We start from the raw sequence: 16,328 nt of genomic DNA on the forward strand, positions 1-16,328 counted from the left end.
GTAGCTTGACTGGCTTCCATGAGAGGTGTCACCTAAAATTACATGAAACAACATGTGAACGAAATATACATATTGACTATTATATTTTAATTAAGCAAAGCAAGTTACAAAAACTTGCTTTGCTAAGTTATCTGAGAGAAAAGTGAACTTTGACAAGGTTGAACTCTAAATAACTTGAAAAATACAGTAACCTTACCAAAAGTCTGCAAAAATATAAAATCACAATTTAGGAAGAGTAGGAGGGTGCAGTATAAAAATTAATCTTTTGACAATCTATTATGCTAAGTTAAAAAAATTAGGGTTTGTTTGATTTTTGCTACACAATAATAAAGTTTCATATTTCCATATAGAGAAAAAACAAATTTTATTTTATTTCTTTTTTCTTTTTCTTCTGTAAACCAAGTTTTCCAGGTTTTCCCTGGGATTTTTGCTAACTTTAGGTTTGCTAGGCATTTTAGGTTGAATAAAAACCCTGTATAAAGCACCACCTTTAAGTTGCATTTGTAACAATCCATTAATAACAAGCATGTTTAACAATAAAGAATCATAAGATTGTAGCTAATCTTTTTGGTATTAACTAATAATTCTTACTAGTTACTGGTTGAAAACTCCCAGTTGATAAAAGCCTTAGTGCTATCAGTACTTTTGCTTCTGAAAAAATTGGGTTGCTTCTCAATATGATTGTTGACAAATCATCGTGTAAAGTGTTGACAATATCTCTTATATTATTTTTTGGTAAATGAAGTTTTTGAAGACATTCCACATCAGAGTAATTGCTTAAAGCAAAACCAAATTTGATCTTGACCATGTGCAGCTAGAATAATTGGAATATCCATTTTGACTAAACTTTTATAAAGTTGTTAAAACAACAATATGAATTATGATCATAATACTTAATAAGACATGTACCTTTTTAAAAAAAATTTCTGAAGAAGAAAATATATTTAATAATAAAAATATTATATCTTTATAAGATGTTATATTGTTGTACAGGGACTTGTATAATACAAATCCTCGCATAATATAACATTTTATAAAGATGTTATGCTATTATATATATATATATATATATATATATATATATATATATATATATATATATATATATATATATATTATAAAGATATTAAATTATGTCATATTAACAATATGACAATATATCATCTAATATAAGATGCTATATCATTACATATAAGATATATTAAGCTTAATATATATAATAATATAACATCTTAATAAGATGTTTTATCATTAAAATTCAGTTGTTTTTTATTAATATCTATGATTATTATTAAACCTTTTTATAATATATATAATTTATGTATGTTAAGATCCCTAATAATATATCAATCTGACAATAGAATTACATATGCATCATAATAATGTAATGCCATTCTCATTATTTAGTGATTTTAAAGTTACGCCAAAGTTAAGGGCAGCTCATTACAAACTTAACTTTACTTGCGAAAATTGAGGAGAGCAAGTTTCTAAAAAGTTTGGTGAAACCATTTCAGTTTGGTGAATACCGACAGTGCTAAACTTACGCAAAAACTTAGGGAAATTTTTTTTGAAACGCAACTGCGCAAGTTTGGTGATTACGACTTTTACAGTTTTAACTTATGCCAAACTGATGTCAGACTGAAGCTAAAAAAAAGTTAGGTGAATATGCTCAAAGAGCTTTTACGCTTCTCGGCCTAATGGCTAAGATCAAGTGTAGTCACTTGGTTTGATGGCGAGCTGGCTAGGCCGGTGTACTTGTATTAAACAGATACTTTTCTTTTTTTCCGCCCGTTCCTCAAAGGGGAGGCAAACTCAGGGTCGACGTGCTTCTGGGTCTTTCCTGGAGAGGTTCGGGCAAGTCTGCAAGGCATCGGCCGGAGGACTCAAAATACTCAATACCTCAAAGAACTTTTACAGAACGTTCTTAGAACGTGCCCGAACGTATTGTGTTAGCTGGGATTACATTGGATCAACGTTGGGTTTAGATCGTAAAAACAATAAACTTTTTGCGATGTAAAAACATACATTTATTCAACGTTGGTTGAATCAATGTCAATTTAAATACATTGGATCAACGTTGGATTTACATCGTAAAAGCAATTAACTTTTTACGATGTAAAAACATACGTTGGACCAATGTAAATTTTCCAGTTGTTTTTAGTTCCGTCGGTATTAATTTCATAATTAAACATATGACATTGGATCAACGTTGGTTTTGAATTGGAAAAAACAGCCGACGTTCGCGATGGTTTTACATACGTTGGCCCAACGTAAGTGTGCTAGCTGGGATATCTGCAATAACTTATCTCCAAGTAAACTTAAATTTAAAAAAAAAAAATATTCTTCTAAAAGTCAATACATACCAAAATATTGAAAATTCTTTGCATATTTTAGAAATGATTTACGCTGTTCCAAGCTTCTAAAAGTCAATACATACCAAAAAACTGAAAATTCTTTGCATATTTTAGAAATGATTTACGCTGTTCCAAGCTTAAAACTTCCTAAACTTTCCCATCACAAAGATTTTCTACGTTCATCACAAAGATTTTCTACGTTTAAAATCTCAGCTACTTTTTTAATGCTATGGTTTAGGATCCTTATTTTGAGAGTTATAGTATGTTTGCGCATGCGCAGGACTGTTTTTCTACTTATTTAACGAACTACTTATTTAACGTGACATTTAGGTAAATATTCAAAGTTACTTAAATTTCTAATTTGCAAGTCAAAAATTTAATTTAAAAAATGCCTGTTCATAACTATTCTGTTGAAGATGTCAAACAATATCTCTCTGATGTAAGGATGAATTATTACAAATCAGAGCTTAAATCTTTTTTAAAGTATGCAAAAAAATTCAAACAATGTGGTATGTACACGGCAGTTCCGTAATGGAACTTTATTGTGGGCATGCGCATTAACAAACATTTTTCCGGCTTGATTTTTAATAAAGCGTGCAACACGCAAAAAAAACTATGAAAAGCCTTGCCCTAACAACATAATTTGATAGTAGGTTTATATAAGACATTAGTTACTGTACTAAGATTAATCGCTCATGAGAGTTGTCTTTTTTCTGTCAGGATATTTCTGTCTATATTTTTGAACTACCAACAACAGGAACTGCTTTTGCTCTTCGTTATTTGTATGTAGTCTATTATATTCGTCCATTAGTGCTACGCCATGTTCTGCAATATCGTTGACAACCTTCATGCTTTGAACAGTGGACTTAACAGTCTTGAACTCATCATTATGTTCCCATTCGCTCACACTGTTTTGAAGAAAGTGTGATGGAAGTCCTGTGATGCTGAAAAATCTTCGTGTATTAAACGTGACAAAGTCCTCCAGTTTCTTTTCTTGGATAACTGAGCAGTCCACAGTAGCCCGTTTCATATGTATCCGATCTGAAACATTGTTCAATGCTTGGACCATCTTGACCTTCGTCTCAGAGCGAACCTCATCATCAAAAAAAGCTAAAGCAACAGGTTCCTCTGATAGGTACCAGAGATGCCCTTGTAACTTCTTAACAGCAATTTTCGAGATCTCAGGATGATGGGTCTTGTAGGCATCCAAGTCTTTCAAGAGCTGCAGATCAATTCTAGGAGCTGAGGTTGCTTCAGGAGATCTGTACCAGGCTGTAATGTACAGTCGAACCGTGAAAAGGCAAATATCCCTTATTCCCTTCTCCTCTCTTTTTGTCAATCTGAATTGGTTTCTAAACATCCAAATCTTCAACGCATAAATAGCTTTCGCCATCCAGCGAGCACGGTGTAGACCGGCTGGAGCTCTAAATGAAATGCCCCTCAAAGGTACTCCTCCCAAAAAAACAATAGACAACTCCAAAAGTTCTCGGTAGTCGTCACGAGGTTGAAAGATTTGTAGTTGATCTTTGCAAAAGACGATTCTTTCATCAGTGATATCGGTAAGAGCATTTGAAGCGTTCTTATCAGACTGTGCTGTGTGGTACTTTGTAGAATCAAATGAGACCCAACTTTTTTGAAATCTTTTAAAGAGTGGTATGTCAGGTCCATTTGAAGGGCCGAGACACAGCAAAACTACTGCTTCCAAAATAATTTCCAGAATGTGGTGACGACATGCTAACCACAACATATCTTTCCCAAACTTCTGCTCTAGAAGAATGCAAGCCCCATTTCTTGGCCCAGTATTGGCTGCAGTAGTATCAAAGCACATGCACTTTACTTGATCGTTAATTCCCCATGTCACTGAAACGTCATGCACTGCAGATGCCGCATTTTCACCTGTTCCTGATGGTAGTTGTGGGACACTAAGAAGCTGCTGCACTCCTACTCCAGATACTAGAATTGAAAGTCGGTCAACAGTTTCTTTATTGGTGATGTCAGCGAGTAATTTTCCATCCCAATGAATACATAAAGGAACTTCTGGTTTGAATTCTTTCCTTAAACCTTCTGCTATCTTCTTGCGGTGTTTTATTCGTTCCCTTCGAATGGAACCTGGATTAACATTGTATTCTTTTGGATCATGACCAAGAAGTTGTAATGCCGATGTTAACACAAGTGCCGCCCCACGATCACTCAATTTAGCCACATCTAAATTAGCTGCCAACTTCTCATTCAGTATATTTTTCCTGCCACGTCTAGGACGCTTTGGAGCCGGTGTACCTGAAGTTGATGGCTCAGGGTCATCTTGGTTACCAGGCGAGGCATCTTCTTGAGTTATGCTATCTTCTTTAGGGTTATCTTCACCTTCAGAAGATGATGAAAGAACAACTGTTTCTTCTCGAGATTTTCTTGCCATCTTCTCTCGGTCCCTTTTTCGGTTCATTTCTTTTTGTCTTTTTCTTGATACTTCTTCTTGCTTTGCCAATTTCTTATCGACTGGACCCATTTTGCCTCTCCGAATTTTCTCTCTTTGGCATAATAGGAAGTTCTTATCCTCCTGAATGGTGATCATTTCCAATGCGTTGGCATGGGCAATATCGAATAGTTCTTCTAACCCTTCATTCCATTGGTCTTCCTTTTGTTTCAAATAATCTGAACGCTTAGCTTTATTCTCTTTATTTTTCTTCAACTTTTCCCATTCCTTGTAAATGTTTTCGATTTTAGGAACAACGTGCTTCTTTAATTGTACTGGTATTCGGGCCTTTGACCAAACTTCAAAAACATCATTTGCTGTGGAATGTAATGCTTCCCTAATGCTTTGCTTGACAATCTGCTTGTAATGGAAGAAAAGGGCCAACACTTCCCTTTTTGATGGAAGCATAACACAATCTAAAGAAGAGGACATCTGTCCAATAAGCCATATCTCTGTTTTCTTTCTGGTAGCTATCGTTCCACTGGTTGATGAAGCCATCATTGTACAGTAGTTACACTAGTTTAACCTGCTAAAGGAACAATTAAGCATAATAGACACAATTCTGCACACTAAAAGTAAAAAATTTACTAGTTAAAAGAGGTTTGTACGCTAAGCACCAACCACTTTTGTTGCATAACATCATACGCAACATAAGCATTTTTAGGGTACATTTGCGCAATACTGTAGGGTCGGTAGCGACCCCTAAAAATCATTCTAAAAAAAAAAAAAAAAAGTGCATTACTTTTTTATGATAATGAACCAAATGGCAGGGTGGCCCATGCAAAAATCGAATCTTCAAAAATAAGAAACACCCTAATATATATATATATATATATATATATATATATATATATATATATATATATATATATATATATATATAAACACACACACACACACACACACACACACACACACACACATATATATATATATATATATATATATATATATGTATTTATATATATATATATATATATATATAATATATATATATATATATATATATATATATATATATATATATATATATATATATATATATATATATATATATATATATACATATATATCAAAGGGCCAATTGCTCTTAAATTGATTAATGCTACATACACATAAAAGCATGAAATATTTTATTAAATTATTTAAAATATCAACTCATTATACCTTAGCATTTTTCTTCTCCATAAAATGAATTACTCTGAGCTGACAAATTTCATAGAGCTTTTTTTTATTTTCAGGAGAACACAGAACTTGAATTGCCATGGCTTCATGAATTAGTGTTATTTTTTCACAATATTCAGCAATAACCTTTTCTCCTTCATATATCTTTAAGTGAAGTGCAATATATTCATTAAAATTTCTGTTGTTTGCAGTTTGATTTTTTTCACACATTTTTGCTGCAAATTTATCATCTATGAGATGACAGGCATCTTCCAGCATATTAAAAAATTTAAGATAAATTCCCAATCAGATATGCAGGGATGGAATGCACATCTAAATTCAATAAATTAATAAAAAATATATAAATAAATGATATAAATAAATAAAAATGTAATATAGTAGAAAAATGTAATACTTGTGTCAAAGGAATATCGAAAAGTGGTGAGTCAATGACATTGTTACAATACTTTGCTAATTTTGGTATTTGACCTTTTTGAATAAATTTTTGAAAATCTGCATAATGTGTTTCCAGTGCACGATTGGAAGTAAAGTGCAAAGGCTAGAAAGTAAGAATTGAAATGAAATTCTATTTTAACAATTACAACAAGACAAAATACTTTTTTTTTCTGCCATAATACTTAAAATGCACCTACCCTTGGTCCTCCGGAAAGAAAGGCAAAAGAGTTTGATTTAGAGTTAACTAGCAACCTAAAAGAATGTGCTCTATCATTTGTATTACATTAACAGAATTAAAAATCAAATTTAACGGAATATGTTGTTCACAAATAAACAATTTTGCTTCTGTTTCCAACTTTCCTTCAATCTCCTTAAACAAACACACTGAGCAAAACGATTGTTGACAGTCTTTTAGTATTAGTGGCCTGTACATGATGTTGTTGCATAACTTACATATACATAATTTTAAATGTGGATTTGATACAGGATCAATATCAATTACATTTAAACGAATTGTTGGTATTGGTATATTACCAATTAAGCTACTTATGATTGGTCTGGTCCATCTCTTTTGATTTTGTTCCATGATACATGGTCGACCAGGTTTTAATTTTTTAACTTTCCTCCCAGAAATTCTGGGGAAACAAAAACATTTGTCTGTGCATGGTAATGGCCAGTTGATTGCTTTAACACTGGTGCTTGAACCTTTTTCAACGTTCCTCAAAATGGTATAGCATCTCCTACACATTTTTTGTGGGTGAACGTTTTTATTGTCAATGCTAGTGTGTATATAATATGAATTCTCAATTCTTTCAGAATATTTATTCACATCAACTGAGTCTTTCATTATAGCTTCTCCACATATTCGACAAATAAGATTTAACTTGGTTGAATGGTCCATGTTTACAAAATACCTAAATATAGCAGTTATGTAAGATGAATAAAAAAAGTGCAAAAAAAAAAAAAACCGGTCTTCAGAATTAACTTTAAAAGAAGGAGAATAAAATGAAGAAAAAAAATAATCTTACTTTCAGCTACAGAAAATTCGTTTCATTATAATATAGCTGATTAAAAAACTGATTATTTCAAGAAAAATATTTTACCGTTTGATTTCAAAGCTTTTGTTGAAAATCTTAATTGCAACAATAAAACTTATAATAGGAGGTTGTATCGGTCAACTCTGAAAAAATTCGCTACGGTTTAGAAGAAATTTGAAATATCAAACATAAAAAGAAACAAGTTAGAATAGTTGAGCTTCAGAAAAAAATTATTGAAAAAACAAGATATTTTTTCATGTTTTGAAGTTGTTGACTGCGCATGCTCAGAATAAAGTTCCAAAAAGTATCAATTTGAAACTGCCGTGTGTAAACATTACATAATACTTTGTTGAATAAATAATTATTATCATTGAATTAAATCTAAATTTTTGCATACTTTAGATGGTAAATTGTATTATGTATAAAGCCTTATTTATCAGAAAAACAAGCATTGTCCACCCAATTGATTTTTAAAGAGCATGATTATTGTCTTAAAATGACTAAACAGTTAATTGAAAAAGATGATTTAAAAATAATTTTAAAGAAATCCAGCAAGAGAAAGCATCCAACTTCTCTAACTGACGCAAGTGTATCTAAATCGAAAAGATTAGTTTGTCCTGCAATTTCTGTAGATAATAATTTTTATTCAACATCAGCGCAGTCAGCAAGCTGTGCATAGATGTTTTAAAACATTTATCTTGTTGGCTTAATGATACACAAAGCTTTCTTTCATATCAGTTTCCTGAAGTAGGTGGATTTCAAAGTTCTTGGATTTTTAATTCAATAAACTTTGGTGGTTAAACTATTTCTGGAAAGTTTGTTCAGATACTTAATGTTAGAAATTCGCATTGGGTTCTAATAAGTAATTTAACATCTAAAAATGGTTCTCATTCTGTTCAGTATTATGATTCACTGTTTACTAGATTTAATAAAGGCACTGTTCCATTACTGGTACACAGAGTTGCACGATCGTTAATAAATGAATGTATTTCTTCTTTGAATGTGGAGGTCATAAGATGTCAAAAGCAAGACAATGGAAATGATTGTGGGCTTTATGCTATTGCATTGATTCTGCTTTATGCAATGGTTTTGATTCAAGTTTAATTATCTGGGATAAAATTAGTATGAGGTCTCATTTCCTGCAGTGTATTGAGAGAAAAAAAACGGAGATATTTCCTTACATTTCTTTATCATATGGTAAAAAAGTATATTCATTATCATTTCAATGTGATAATTTCTGTCACTGCAATAATTATTTTAAAAACCTCAATAAAAGTTAGATATTTGATTTATTAATTTTTGTTTTATGAGCATAATGGCTTGAAATCTTTTTGTTAAATACATAAAAATATTTTCTTAAAAACTAATTTTAAACAAAAACTAATTTTAAGTGTCTTTGATTGATTCGGTTTTAGATTAGAGTTATTAGTAGAGATACAACAAGTAGAGTTAAAAGTAGTAGTTATAAGTTAGAGTTAGAACTAGAGTTTTAAGTAATAAAGATGGAACTAGACTAAAGTTTGCTCAATTTTTTATTGTAGAGTTTTTTAAATTAGATTTATTAGAGTTTATTGTAGAGTTTTTTAAATTAGATTTATTATGATAATTTAATTATTTTAAAAAAAGTTGTTACTATATTTTAAATTCTAGTTGTATCATCACTCTAACTATTTAGTAAAAGTTATAATTAATAAATATAAATTATAAATATAAAAAAGTTAAAAATAGTTTTCTAATATTATTTTTCTTATATTTCACTTTAGATTGCCTGGTTACATTTCAGGTTACAAGTACTTTTTTAAATTTAAACATAATTGTCTTTTTTGTTTGTTTCATCTGTCAATTTATTATAGTTAAATTGACAGATGAAACAAACAAAAACTTTTAATAATTCTGATTATAATTATAATGAAAACTTTCTTCTGTTTCTTTTTTTTTTTTTTTTGAGTTTTAGGTACGACAACTTAAGCTCTTATGGCTAGGAGTATTTAAAGAAAAAAGATTCCATCGCTTATGTTAAAAGTATATTTGATAGGTGAACCTCGATCCCTGTTGTTTATTTGAGAAGGCAAACAACCGACAATCTAGGAGAGGTATATTTAAATGGACACAAGTTTAATAACAATACAAAGTTGAATGTAAATTTATTTTGGAAGATAAATTTTTAACACTTTAATGTTATCATGTCTTTTTTTTTGCATTTCTCATTTTGTTTCCACGTAATTGTAATCTTCTACATGATTTAATCGTTTACACATTATCCCACATAAGCGTGTTTGGACGGTTTAATTTGGATAATGCTGGTTTTTGATTGTAACGTTATGGAAGGTTTGAGATCATATTTAGATCAAAACGTAGAACTTGTTAAATCTCAAACCCTTAACTCGTTTTTCAGATCAGAAATAGATTCCTAGGTTTATTAAGTGTAATAGACTTTAAACTTTTTACATTTATATAAAAATTTTCATCAGCAGAAAATTTATAGATTAAGCTGCTTTTTTAAAAATTTTTTTAATTAAAACAACTCTTAGAAATACTATTACATTAACAGATAACATTACTTATCCAGGAGGCACCGTGTGGGGTGCGCGCCAGATATAAAAATACAAACTTATTGTAACATTTATATCACAATCTATAAACATAAGACACAATGCAATATAAGATCGTTAATCAAGGGAAGTGCGGCGGTCCTAATTTAGGAATTTTCATTTATTGCATTGTTACGTTAAATATGTTTGCAAATATTAAGTTCTTATAAGATTATTTTTAAAGTCATATATATTTCAATAAGGATTTTATAAAACTTTAACTTATTCTTAACTTAAAATTTAAAATTAAGTTTAAAATTACGTTTGGTGTTAAAAATATTGTCTTGATTGCTCATTTTGTCTACTTTTTTAACGGGATACTTATTTAACGCCTATAATGGCGTTAAATAAGTATCCGTAAACTAACGCATGCGCAGAATAACATTTTGTCTACTTTTTTAACGGGATACTTATTTAACGCCTATAGGCGCTCAAGTGAACTAAGGCGGGAAGACAGTTATCTTGTGAAAAAAAAAGCCGATAAACTTAGTTAAATCCGATTGGTTGTTGCGCTATAACTTATGCGTACCGAAAACTTAAAAATGTTAGATTATGCAAACCATTATGTCTGGTTAAGGAGTCAGTTGAACTAGAATATTATTGAATATATTGTGTTGCATTTATAAACAAAATCAAATTGATCAAAGGATTTCTCGAAATATTGAAATACTTTTATAACAACAAATTTAAAGTAACTTGTATTTAACACAGGTTATACTTTCATTTTATGTTATTACAATTTCATTTTTATGGAAACAGTTGCTTACTATTCTTATTGCAAAAAATGCACATTTACTTTTGAAGGTACTGTAAATTTATATTATTATAAGCAAAAATTCTATATATTTTTAAACTTATCTAAAAAAGAAAAGTTTTAAGAATTGTTTTTTCGAAAATGAATTATTTATAACATATTATTTAAATTATTTTATTAAACAATTGCATAAAACTTTTATGTAATTAATGTAAATAAGAGTTTTATTAAAACTATTGCTTGTCTATAAGGAATATTATTAGTGTAATGTATATCTATCTATCTATCTATCAATCTATCTATCTATCTATCTATCTATCTATCTATATATATATATATATATATATATATATATATATATATATATATATATATATATATATATATATATATATATATATATATATATATATATATATATATATATATATATATATACACAGACACACACATAACAACAGCAATAATAATAAGCTAATTAAGTTAAAACACTAAAAGTTCATTTTACTGACAAACAATTTACAACATCCTTGATTACAGGTTCTCCTCCTTTAAACTCTTGAAGAAAATTAGGGTAAATTACAAAGGCATTTCCTATATCATCTTCAGTTTTGATTTTTTCTGCTGGTATTATTTGCTTGTTAATAATGCATTTTTTCCAACATTCTGATAGATTTTTTGTTTCCGATTTTATAAAAGATGATCTAAAATGCCTTAGTTGAAGTAAGGAATCAGTTGGTCTTGAATCATCTCGAAATGTTATTCCTTTATCGGTTTCATACCACCATACATATTGCTCACAAATATAGTCAGATATTCTTTCCAAATGACTTTGCCACGCCCATGGGTATTTTTTGATTATCCAAAAGGGAATATGTGATTTTTTTCTTTCGAAATGTAAGGCATCCTTACTTTCTTGGTGTTGATCTTCTTGATGATTGGAATATCCTTTATTAAATAAATGACGACTTTGTAATCTTAAAAGGCTATTCACAATAACATGATCATTATAGTGGTTTGTTGTGGTTCTATTGATAGTTTTTAACTCATTAAAAGTGCGCTCTTCTTCCTCTGTATTAGATGAGATTCCAGACACAATTCTTAACATTTGAGGACTGTGAACAGATAATGCATGTAAATATTTTCCATACAAAACTCGCATGGTAATTGATCTCGGTTTATCTTTCACTAGTTCTTTTAAATATATCAAGTGAAGAAAACTTTGGTTATGAAGGAAACAAATGTTTTCTATAGACCTTGTTGATTCATTGGAATATAAAATGCTCTGTATAATAACCATTGTAGACAGTAATTCAAATGCTAGTTGATCAATCTTACCCTTCAACACCAATACTAGTTTTAACAAACTTTTTCTATAGTCGACTCCACGCTTGCACTCTTTGTTATCAAAAGACAAGGTAACCATATCTTTAAAATATTTTTTTTCCATCTTAACTGAGATGATTGCCTATTTCATCATACAAATTTGATATATGACCTTTTATATCATGTAATGGTTCACATGGTAAAACTTCATATCTATCTAGATTTAAATCTTTCATTGATGTAATATCTTCCTGCTATAAAAGAGAAGGCAATCTTTGAATGCCATGCATTTCTTCATCAAGTTTAATTTGTAAACTGCTTTTATTTTCTTTAAAATAAAAGTGCTTTCCTCTTTCATGTAATTCGGTAACAATTTCATACTTCTTTAAATTTTTATAAAGTTTGTTTCGATTTTGGCGTATTTTTTCCTTGCTGCAATTTGTGCTCAAGATTTTGTCAATTCTGTCCTGAACACTGAATACTGTTTGGATAAATGAATGAGTTATATTTGCAGATTGCTGAATGTTTATTGGACATAACCAACATGGATATTCACCCCCTTTTTGTTGACCAATCTCTAATTGACAAGCTGGGGCATCACCATGAAAAAATCTCATCTCATCAAATAATAAAATGCCATCTACACTGATTGGATATTTTAACAACCGATTGTCCTCATTTCTAGTTTTTGTGTACAAATGTTGGGCATCAGAAGATTGACAACGTGCCAATATAAAAAGTTCAGGTTTTTCAACAATTGAATGGACATTAACTTGCTCTTTATATTTTGTAAAATATTCATCATCTTTTAAATATATGGCTGGGTCATATGAACAGTTAACCTTAAATAAAACATAAGCGTGGTTGTTAATTGTAGATCCATCATGCCATAATTGAAGGTGGCGTTTACAACTGAAACTTTTCAATTTTTGTAACAATAACTCTGTTGTTGTGTCCATAATATATGAAAATTCATTAATTCTAGTAAGTTCAAAGATTATATCTTCTCTTGACATATTTTGAAATTCTTCAGTGCTGTGCAATCTGAAGAACTTTTTATGTTGCTCTGCAAACTTTTTCCTTATTTCAATTAAAGGGATTTTTCTTCCATAAAGCTCAGTTAAGATATTTTCATACGAATTATCATTATTAATTTTTAATATTTCAATTGATTGTGGAGTTATTAGTTCTCCTATTGTGTAATCTCCAGAGCTTATTTTTGTTTTTATATTTTGTTTAATTATTTTATTCGTAGGTTCTGTTGGCATTGACACTTTAGTTCCATTAATTCTTCGCTTGGATCTTCTCATAATGGTCTTTACTTTACCCTTGTAGTCAAACTTTTTTAAATCAATGCCTTTTTTTTCAAGAAATTCTTTAACAACTTGACCACTGTTTGAAGGCAAAGCACCAGCCTTATTTTTCATTTGGAACTTTTGTGATAGTTTAGTAAAATTTATATATGTTCCTATTTCATAATTCTCAACTTCAGCAAAACATTCACTGTCCAACCAACTATATGAACCTATATGATTTTTTCTAGTTTTACTTTGCTTCGCACTTGCTCGTTGTTTTGCCTGTTCAAATGTTTCAAAACTTTGACTTAGTCTCAGTTTTTTATGTTAAGATAATGACATTTCTGTTCCAAACAACCTAAATGAAAAACTATTTTTGTTATACCTTAAAAATGATCTTAGATATAGTAAATAAAAAAAATGAAAATACAACACTAATGAAAAATTTAAAAACTAGAACTCTTAGGCAGTGGCGTAACTTCAAATTTTGCCCCTACCCCCCCCCCCCCCCCCCCTACTTGCAAGATTTTCAAAACGGGACCCAAATCCGAATAATACCCATACAAACTGAAAATACCTATACAACCTAAAAATAGCTTGAAAATAGGCCCTAATATAACCTGCTGTTTCCTGTAAATGTGCGTCTATACTTGATTTAAATGACCTTGCATAACTATTTTTTTGAGCCATAACTACACTTTTTGAAGGTTTAGCTACAAGGGAGCTCTTTGGAATAGATGGCACTAAACACTCAATTGGAGTAAATGGAAATTTTTTTAAAAATTCATTATCAGCCTTTTTTAAAAGAATTTTGGCATCAGCAACCATTTTTGATTTTTCTTCGTCTGACTGATATAGTGTTAATGCTGCTTTTCTTCCATAAGTGATGCATTTTACTGGAAATAATGTTAAGAGATGTTTATAGATTTTACTTTTGATACAACCCTTGCAATTTGAAAAAGAGTGCTGGGATTTTTCCGTTTCTCCTAGTTTATGCCAGCTTTTGCTCGAAAACGATTGTAATATTGTATTCTTATTTGTTTTACTTGATTTCGCTATAGATTGAATTTGATTTTTAATTTTTGGAAAGTTGCGACGATGAATATCTGATGATACCATGAAGTGCTTGTTAAATATTAAATCGTAACAATCTATTTGCTCTTTCAGTGTTACTCTCGATAAAACAAGCTCGTATGCAACCACTTTGGCAAAACTACATGTTGTTGGATCAATAATAGACATCTCAAATTAAAATTTAAAAGTAAATCTGGCAATTTAAAAGTAAATATACACTAATATACACTTGTACAGTAAAGATTTATATAAATGCAATATCATACATATTATTATATATAATATTACATGTAAAATTACATATAAGATTATATATGATATTATAAATCTAATAATATTCATATGAATAATCGTACATAACAAAAATAAAATATAGATTTCAAAAAACTTTTTTGTAAAAACTAAACTTTTTTGTAAAAAATATTTTGTTTTGAAATTTGAAATATTTCCCGCAATATCTATAAAACAGTTCTAAAACGAACAACTCAAATAATTAGATAATCAATTTACCGAAAATTATAGCCGAGCATAAGCGGAAATATAAAACAACCGAGACTATTTTTCTATACATTTGTATTTGGCGCAGCCAAACGATAAATAATTTATAAAATTGTATTACTTTTTAGTGAACACGACTGAAAACTGTGCACAAAAAGTACGTGACAAACGTTATCACTTTTGTTTTTGTACTATAAAAAACAAAGTTTTATTATTGTAAAACAAAAAAAAGATGGTTTTTATTTAATTTTCGAGCTCTATGTTAATTTAAAAGACTTTGTCACGATGTAATTGTATGGCTCAAAACTCAACGGATATTCTGAAGCAAAATTTAGCCGAAAACGAGCGCTAATCTTTGTGCGCGGACATGTTTTGTAGTAAATATTGGCTACTTTCTAGCGCCTATCCTATCTCGTAGGTTACTTATAAAATATATATTTTAATTGCATCAAGAAATTCATCAAAAAATCTTTCCAACGGTACCAAATATGTGGCATTTTGTTTAACTTTTAAACAAAATATCATCTATAGCATAAGTACAGTTTTTGTTGAAAAAATCCTGGTTTCCCGCCTTAGTTCACTTGAGCGTTAAATAAGTATCCGTAAACTAACGCATGCGCAGATATAACATTTTGTCTACTTTTTTAACGGGATACTTGTTTAACGCCTATAGGCGTTAAATAAATATCCGTAAATTAACGCATGCGCAGATACAACATTTTGTCTACTTTTTTAACGGGCTACTTATTTAACGTGACACCGCAATCAAATCTAAAATAGATTTTTAGTATTGATAACCGGAACCGGAACCGAAAATAAACCCATACCGGAACAGTAACCAAAACCGGAACCGAAAACTAATAATAATATATTTTTTAGACTAATAATAAGGTAGCTTCAATTTAAACAAAACATTAAATTAATAAAAATATTTAATAGCGGAATCCAACAACTGGAAGATTTTCTCGACAAAAAAGTAGCTTTTCCAAATTTTCTGGAAGGAGTCTGCTTCTTTCGTTTGTGAGAATATCTCCAGCTGTAGAAAACAGTCTTTCAACATCCGTGGATGTTGGAGGTGGTGTGAGGTACTTTTTTGCCACCTCAGTCAACGATAACTTCATTTTGTTATTTGCATTTTTTTCATAGTCTTTCTAAAACCCAAGGCATTGAGAATCGATTGGACAATCCAACAAATCATTTAACACTTCTTTCATCATTTTTGAAGATGAATGTGCATTCGGTCCTGTTTGAGTTTGAGATTGCCCAATAATTTTTGACATAATGAGCGAAAAAGATGGGTTTTTTTTAT

General features: G+C 30.0%; 2 pseudogenes across 1 annotated transcript; both read right to left on the minus strand.

Moving 5' to 3' along the window:
- Positions 1 to 5,908: 5,908 nt before the first annotated feature.
- Positions 5,909 to 7,801, minus strand: LOC149892330 (uncharacterized; annotated as a pseudogene). The gene is made up of 5 exons (XR_016449684.1): positions 7,473 to 7,801; positions 6,698 to 7,358; positions 6,642 to 6,665; positions 6,404 to 6,547; positions 5,909 to 6,321 (listed from the first exon to the last, which is right to left on the minus strand). The product of XR_016449684.1 is annotated as an uncharacterized LOC149892330 (transcript).
- Positions 7,802 to 11,325: 3,524 nt separating this feature from the next.
- LOC145193380 (uncharacterized) lies at positions 11,326 to 16,299 on the minus strand (annotated as a pseudogene).
- Between the last annotated feature and the right edge of the window lie 29 nt (positions 16,300 to 16,328).

Source organism: Hydra viridissima, unplaced genomic scaffold (assembly GCF_058129835.1).
Source record: "Hydra viridissima isolate aposymbiotic clone 2 unplaced genomic scaffold, HvirCarnegie_v1 scaffold_2, whole genome shotgun sequence".
NCBI lineage: Eukaryota > Metazoa > Cnidaria > Hydrozoa > Anthoathecata > Hydridae > Hydra > Hydra viridissima.